The sequence below is a fragment of the Gadus morhua genome, chromosome 14 (genome assembly GCF_902167405.1).
Source record: "Gadus morhua chromosome 14, gadMor3.0, whole genome shotgun sequence".
Taxonomy (NCBI): domain Eukaryota; kingdom Metazoa; phylum Chordata; class Actinopteri; order Gadiformes; family Gadidae; genus Gadus; species Gadus morhua.
Window position 1 is genome coordinate 24,573,254 of NC_044061.1, and position 8,049 is coordinate 24,581,302.

At 39.7% G+C, this 8,049-nt stretch overlaps 1 protein-coding gene and 1 long non-coding RNA gene across 3 annotated transcripts in view; one reads left to right on the forward strand and one right to left on the reverse strand.

The window, feature by feature from the left end:
- LOC115558993 (transcription initiation factor TFIID subunit 4) overlaps positions 1 to 8,049 on the reverse strand; it is a 73,440-nt gene that overhangs the window by 23,968 nt on the left and 41,423 nt on the right. The window lies entirely within an intron of this gene.
- Positions 71 to 5,748, forward strand: LOC115558997 (uncharacterized). 2 transcript variants are annotated; one of them, XR_003979398.1, is made up of 3 exons: positions 71 to 193; positions 1,778 to 1,903; positions 3,339 to 5,748. It is a non-coding gene; the product is annotated as an uncharacterized LOC115558997 (long non-coding RNA). The 2 variants fall into 2 exon arrangements; XR_003979399.1 differs by having other exon boundaries at positions 1,778 to 1,862.

Below are 8,049 nucleotides of genomic sequence, written 5' to 3' on the forward strand. Positions count from 1 at the left end.
TATTATGGCCACACCTAGCGTACTAGTAAATCAACTGTGATCAGATTGGTTAAAAAAATAGAGGCTGCGTGTGATTTCAGTTCCGGTTCAATGCATTTGTAATGAGGGGGCGCACTTCTGTGCAGTGTGCACAAGTCGTCGTTGCCAGCAGGCTGCACCCGACAGCCAAGGGATTTACATGTGGCATAGCAAGGTAAGCAGCAGAATTGTTTCCAAATGAAGCGTAATTTAGAAATGGAGTTGTTGAGTATTATGGTTTCATGAAAGCAAGGACAGCACTCGGTTGCTTTCGAAACTTTGAATCGCCAACAACGGACGTTTCGGGCCGCGCGCCCTTCAGCGTGTTATGGCTTCTTCACGGCCATTACACGCTGAAAAAGGGAAACGTCCGTTGTTGGCGATTAAAAGTTTTGAATGCAACAGTGCTGTCCTTTCTTTCAGGAAATAATATTACGATACGTTGGATTCAGCACGCAGTTAAGTTATATAAAGAAGTCTAGTTAGTGTGAGCGCGTTACTGCATATATTCGATTTTTTTTCTTGCCCTTGTGGAGGCTTGGGTGAAGGGGGTCATTAATATTTGGTTTTATTTAGTATTATGGTACAATATGTAGCTGGGCCGACATGTCCACGGGTCGATTTCCCGTAGTATATTGATCATTTTTAATGATTTGGATTTCCCCGCGACGGTTTCGCGGGATTCAGCTGCTAGTCAGGGACGCAGCGCGTGACCGTGACAACGTTATTTATTGGGAAATGGGACTAAAACGAATATAATGGATGACATTCATAGTATTATTGGTATAAAAAATCCATTACTTGTAGTACAGCAAACGAACAATTTTGTAAACATGAAATCGTTAATAATTTATCAATGTCCTTCTAGAATCTGTCATGAACTTTGATAATCAAATCAAACGATGTCTCGAGCGCAATAGATGTCTCTGATATAACGGACATTTAGCTGCTATTCTTTGGCAATTTGACATTTTAAGTTGGCCATATGAGCAATGTTGTTTCTTAATGTTACTCATATATGAACGTAGTCTAATATAAACATAGACTACGTTAATGTGAAGTAAATATACACAGCTGTGATAACCGCAATAACTTATCCTGGCATAGCAGTAGCCATAAGCAATTTGGCACAGAGTTTAGCTGAATGTCATTGATGATAAAGCTAACGTTAGTTAGTATATCTAGTTAGTCATCTATGAACGAATATGGTCGAACTAAAGTTGCTAACAGAACGACAGTCAAACATGATCGCTATTCGTGTTATTCTACTTACCAAGAGTTGTATATAATATTAAATAATTAATAGGTTATTGCTGTAAATGTCAGTACGACCGTAGTTGCCAACTACATCAACGGAAGATGAGCATCTTCCCTGGGGAGGTTCGTGCGCCTGGTTCAGGAGCAGTGTATAGCTCGAGCAGTCAACTGCTCTTGAACCTGGCGCTCGAGGCTCCCCAGAAACTGGAACGTCAAGGTTAATGTTCGTTTTACCTTATTTGTGTATTTTGCTTGGGTGCCATTTTTATGTTTTTGCCAGGATCAATTCATGTACCCGTCATTTCAAGGTTATTTTCCCTCACAAAAGCTAGAACTTGTTTGGGCAATTTAGTTGTGCAGTACATAATACATTGTAAAAAGCCTGTAGTAAGAGAGAAAAGAAAAGACATGATTATGTGTACTGTGGTCAAGACACCCAAGTGGTTTGACATATTTGGTGTAACTGATGTTTTTCTTTTACTCTTGCAACTTTCCCTTTTAGTCTCTGAAGCAGTGTCTCACACTCGAGTCCTGACCGAGGGCCTTGAAACTGGCATGCCTGTTCAAAACATCTCCAGGACAACAAGGTTATTTTGTGTTGACGTGTATTGAATTCTTAAGGGCAAAGGTAACTCTTAACAGGCAAATTCTGTAGAAACTCCATAAAAAGAAATATTAACTCACTAAGACCATTCATGAAACATCAGTAAGCTGCAGTTTGCATAGCCAGTCAGTAATATTTTAGTTCTTGCAATTGCGACTGCTTGTAAAAAAAAAATGCAATGATGCCACCAACAATAACCAATACAATGTTGTGCCAGATAACCTCAAATATAATTAGCCTACTTCCTATTTGTGCAAACCCATCAGATACCTTTGAAAAAAACAAAAGTGCAAAGATGCTTTGTCTGAAATTAGTTCCCTTACCGTTTAATTTGGAGCAAGTGAAACAATCACGGGCTTGTGTTATCTGTAGGGTCTCCGTTGTTGTCAACTGCTTCTCGGAGAGCTGGATGGAGAGGGTTTGCAGTGTCTGTATTCCAATTGGTTGTCAGGGTTTTTGCATTGGAAATGCATCAGTGAACAAATCGCCTGCTTGTGCCATCCGTAAGGTCTTCGTTGTCAACTTCTTGTTGGAGAGCTGGATGTAGAGGTTTTGCGACGTCTGTATTCAGATTAGGGCTGCACGATATGGGCAAAATATGATATCCCGATATTTTTTGGCTGAATGGCGATATATCTCGATATTTTCTATAGAGTGGGATAGATGGCTTTGTCGCATTGTCCTGCGTACTACGGTGAGGGTTTCAGTGCGCCCTAACTTTAATCCCCCGCCCCTCCCTTCTCTGTTCCATTTGGGAACATGTTTGGTTTAATTTCGCTTGTTTCGTATATTTTAATTAATTAATTAAGGGCGCCTCCAGAGGGCGCCCCCAACACATTGGATCAGCCCTCCGCTTTGGGGACGCATTATCTAGAGCGTGTATTAACTTTTGATAGTCTAACGTGGTCCATTATCCCTTACTTGTTGCAAGACACAGTAGTCTACACATACATCTATGCATAAGGTTTCTGAGAACAGCAGGACAAGTTGGCACATCAACATTCACAAACGGAAGGCTTGTGCTACTCCATCTAGGCACTTTGAGTTGTAGCCTCATACCATAATTGAATGCCGCTTCTTTTGTAGCAAGAAGCAGCAGGTGTTATTTTCACAGAAGATGAACACATACCAAATTTTCTGATAAGAATATTAGCTTGTGCATACATCATACGATACTGCCTGCGAATTTCACGGTCATTAGACTGGTCGTCAGTTATGTAATGTTATAAGTTTTTAGCCTCATTACATATGTTAAGGACTGTGCCAGGAAAGGAGAAATCAGTAGTTATCAGTTTCTTATCTGCCTTACTTCATGAGCATCAGCTGTATGTGGCCTTAGTGCCTAGATTTAATGACAACCGCCACTGTTTGGACAGGCGGGTAGACGTAAACTGGCAGATAAATCTAAGTGTTATGATTTCGCTCATTCATTTCTTATGTTTGCATTTGTGTCTTGCAGAAGATGAAGGAGAATGCGTGCAGTGGGCTGAATGGAGAATTCCAGATACCAGATTTTTTTTTTTTGAAAACTATTTATATATGGAATCTGAATGCACTCCAGGATATGCTGCAGTTCTTTGTGCCACAAGAGGCCAAGAAGCTCTACTACAAGACGTTGAGGCAGAAGATGAAGATTATTACAAATTATCCAAGTCAGTTCCGACCAAGTAATTTGATTGGACAAGAGGCATTCCAGTGCTGATATAGAGTAGCCTGGCGATGTCATACTCATAATTCTAGTCAGAATATGAGTCTGAGACCGAACCATTGGGTGATTATAGGGCGGAACCAGGAAGGAAAATGCCTCTTCGCTCAATTGGATAGACCTAAAACCAATCAGAGCAACGTAGTATGTGACGTATGTTGTGCGAAGCACAGCTATTCTCAAACTAACTCAACTGAGCGCACGTTCGAAGAAGTAGAAAAAGTAGATGGACATAAACGATTTATGCCTGTTTTGTAAAAAGAATTTAAGGATACACGGACAAATTGGCAACACGGTCAGCATTTTTGGGAAAAAAAGTAAAAGCGCTGAGCGCTCTTTGGTGACGTGGTTGATTACGTTAATGTGTATCATCTGTCCATCAACGTATAAAGCCCGCCCTTACAATTTGATTGGTCAGATCACTTTTTGATCTGACCTAATACCTCCCAACGAGCTCAATTCCAGACTGATTCTCCAGACCAAATATTTTGTGGGCGGAGTTCAGGCTGGTATCCAGGCTAGATATAGAGTATAACAGCACTGGGTCTTTTAACTATACACGTATCGCTCCGCTTTACGGGTGTTCTCATAACCGTTAATGTTATTAACAATCTTTTTGTAGCTTAGATTGCAGCTAACTTTGCACAGCAAATATGAACATGTTTCCAGGAATAACATTGGAGTTGAATTAAGAATGGTCGCCAGAAGAGGACCAAGGGAACCTAATGTAATGCTAATGTGTTTATGTGTTGCTTGGCAACAGTTCAGTCCAGTTGCGGATCTATTTGTGTTGGCGGAGCCAAATAAATCATTAATGAACCAAAGAAATCTGATCATAATATGTTAATTATTATTGTTAACTAATGATTGGTGCTTGTAGAACTGTTGTATAAAAGCAATATCACTCAGGAGTGAGTGCTGTTGTACTACGGCTGGGATTCGGTCGTAGGTATGAGGCCGTTGGCCGAGTGCCGAAGAGAATCACAGCCGTAGTACAACAGCACTCCCTCTCGTGTGATGTTGCTTAATTATTCTGTTCCAAAATTCCATAAAAAGTCTGATTACTAAGAAATATTGATGTATCATTACTTTTGTCAGTTTCAAGTTTTTGTTTTAACACAGGTCTACCAACAATGTGTATGATGTATGACTACCTGAAAGCATTTGTCTATGACCTCACCCAGCTGCTGAGAGAACCTTCAGAGGTAAACCTCTAAAGGTGTGCTCCTTTATAAGCGATGCTCCAGCATGTGATTTTCTTCAAAACAGTGTGCTATCCTCTGGTTCAGTCTTTATCATCTACAGTTGATTTAGGTACAAAAAAAGCCCATTTCACATATCCCATTGATTAAATGCACCTCTGCTGTTTGGGTGTAAATTTTGCCATCACTATTTCTTGTTACGGAGATGAGGACAACTACTTGCCTCTTTCATGCATCTCCTTTGTCCACATCTATGTTTGGGGATTGTAATTTGAAGCCATTCCTCAAGTGTTTGCTATGCCTCATTGTTTATTATACTGCATACTACATTGGCACACTTGGGAAAAAATATATATTTTATTCAATGTCTTCCCTTCTACAATGCGGCAGCAAAATCATTACAGATTTTTTTCCCCCACTTTATTCTGTTTTGGGCATTTCCTACCAGTGCAAAGATGTTTAAATTAGTCACTGAAAGCAGTGTTCTGAAATATCAAAAATAGTTGTAGCCTGTATGCATGGCCTTCACATATTTTTTGTAAAGCTGTACATGTCTTTAAAGATGTTGATGCGGATGTTTCCACATTTACATTTCTCAGTGCAAATGGGTTTTTGAATAAGTTTCTGAAAGTAGTGCTTTGAGATGTTTGAGATAACAAACATTTAATATGTTGGAAATATTTTTGGTCGCTGTGTCATAATTCAGCTCAATATTTAATATATTGTTTCTTATGGCACCTTAACGAGAAAATGTCAAACTGGCACTGAATGTTGAAAAGGTTGCTGACCCCTGGTTACTGTATTCCCGCTCCATTACATGTATGTTCGTTTATTTCAACTTAACTTGTTTTTCTGTGTTATTACAACCTTGCAACACATTTCCATTAATGTAGTTTGTTTATTCCTTAACAGTTTTCCAAAAACACAATCAAATGGGTATTAAAACCTTAATCTTTTGTCAAGCCAAACTCTTGAGTAATTATTTCAAAGAATAGGGGCGTGGAAATCAATGAGGTAAGTGGGCTTTGGGGCTTATCTTATGACTAACTTTGGATCTGAACTAATGTGAATTGTGAGTAGTTCTCATGGTGTTTACATCACTTTACTAGGATTTCTAAATTGCAGCTTCTGTGTTTTAACCCCTCTCAAATGCTACTGTTGTAATGGGGTTTTCTTAACCAGTGATCTTTATTGCATTTGTGAAAGCTGTTTGTGTGAGCTTGCTAAAAGTATATAGACCAGTTTTCCTGCCAGAAATAGTTGTAGCTGCAACATTCAATGGCCATACCTGCAGATTATCTACAAGGAAAAGCTTTAATTTATCTCATTACAAAATGACAATCGAAATATCAGGAAAATTGCTAATATGCGTTACAACCTCAATTCAACGCCATTTCGACGTGTGGTAAATGACGTTGAAAATTAGCACGCAAATCATCGTTGAAACAACGTAGTATTTTCGACATTCTCCGACCGTTGAGATAACGACTATCCACCACGTTGATTCAACGGTGAATTTTAGTCGTCTGACGGAAACCGACTATTTTAACCAACAATCAACCCGTTTTCGACGCCCCATTGCTGTCTGGGGGTACGTTTGTATTGTGTTGTGTCGATCATTGAGTCAATACCAATCAAATAATAGTTTAGATTACATTATGACACTTTGGCAAATAATAGAAAGTATGAAAATAAAATGCCTTTCAACAACATGTGGACTGTGTACAGCAGTGGTTACCAACAGTAGATATATTTCAGAATATGTTCGATTTTCGTATCTGAAATCTGAAAGTTCACAGCTGGCTTATTATATAATGAGAAATAAGCGACTGGATTACATTCTGACATGATTGTGTTGGAAATATAATGGTTTTAGAAAGTATGAAAATAAAATGCTGTTGAATAAAAGTGGAGCATATGAAGAAGTGGCAAACAGCTGTTGAATTCTGAATTCATTCCATTCCTGCATCTTAAGTGCAGCACACAATTGGCAACATATGCAATACATTTTTTTTCCAATGGGTCAGAATCTTGCAAAAAGGGAATGCACTGAAAAAGCATTTAAATAAACCCTGGAATATATAAGGAAGTAGTACAAGTGGAAGAGTAGTTCTGAATATTTTATATTTCTGCATCTCAAATAACACCTGGTGAGTAAGGCTTCCAGCAGAAGCCATTGATTGTGTGCACACAGGAGCACATTAATCATATAGTCGATGTAAGAACTGCGTGGACAACAATACCAACCAGGAAAATCTGGTCAATTCAAATTGATACAGATAATCTCTGGTCATGGGGATGAACCAAAAGCATGTGATTCTTCAGCGCTTTAATACTTCCCTTATTAAAATTACGATAACTTCATCATTACTGTCGCCATGTAAATAGAGAAAAACAGATACTTCATCACTTAAATAAAATAACTAGTAGCACCTGCCTATGTGTTCACGGTTGAAAAGAAAAAAAATCCTTAATTAGTCGTTTGAGTAAAAAAGAACCTTGATATTTAACTGAATTGCAACGGAGACAATTTCCAGGCTGGAAGCGTCCTGAGCAGTGGAGACCGGATCACACCTGTGTGAGACTGTATCCAATGTGAAACCCCGGGGAGCGTCGCTGCAGATGTGTGAAGCACCTGATTCGACATAAGTCAACCTGGGCCTGTAAAAATTGAAGTGCACGGCAATTTCGTAAAATCATATACTGTCACAGGTGCTGAAACGAATGGGCGAGTGAGCGGTGATCACATAACTAGAACAGTGCCCCCATGGGAGGTGTTCAGAGATTTAATCTAACTAGGTTCCATTCATCACCGATGGGTCGCTTTAAAAACCATTTGGCTCTCTCTGCCCTCCACACACAGCTCATGTGCAGCCTCACTTCAAGCCCTGCTGCCTCCGTTAGAGTGTGTGGCATCGTGGCTGTGAGCGAGTGTGTGTGTGAGTGTGTGTGTTTGTGTGTGTGTGTGTGTGTCTGTGTGTGTGTGTGTGTGTGTGTGTGTGTGTGTGTGTGTGTGTGTGTGTGTGTGTGTGTGTGTGTGTCTTTGCGTGCGTGTGTGTGTGTGTGTGTCTGTAAGGTTGTCTCAATGTGTCCAGAGGTGTATTTGTAAGTATTTATGTGCGTGCATTAGTGTGTGTGTGTGTGTGTGTAGCTGTGTGTGTGTGTGTGTGTGTGTGTGTGTGTGTGTGTGTGTGTGTGAGTGTGTTTGTGTTTGTAAGGTTGTCTCAATGTGTCAAGAGGTGTATGTGGATGTATTTATGTGT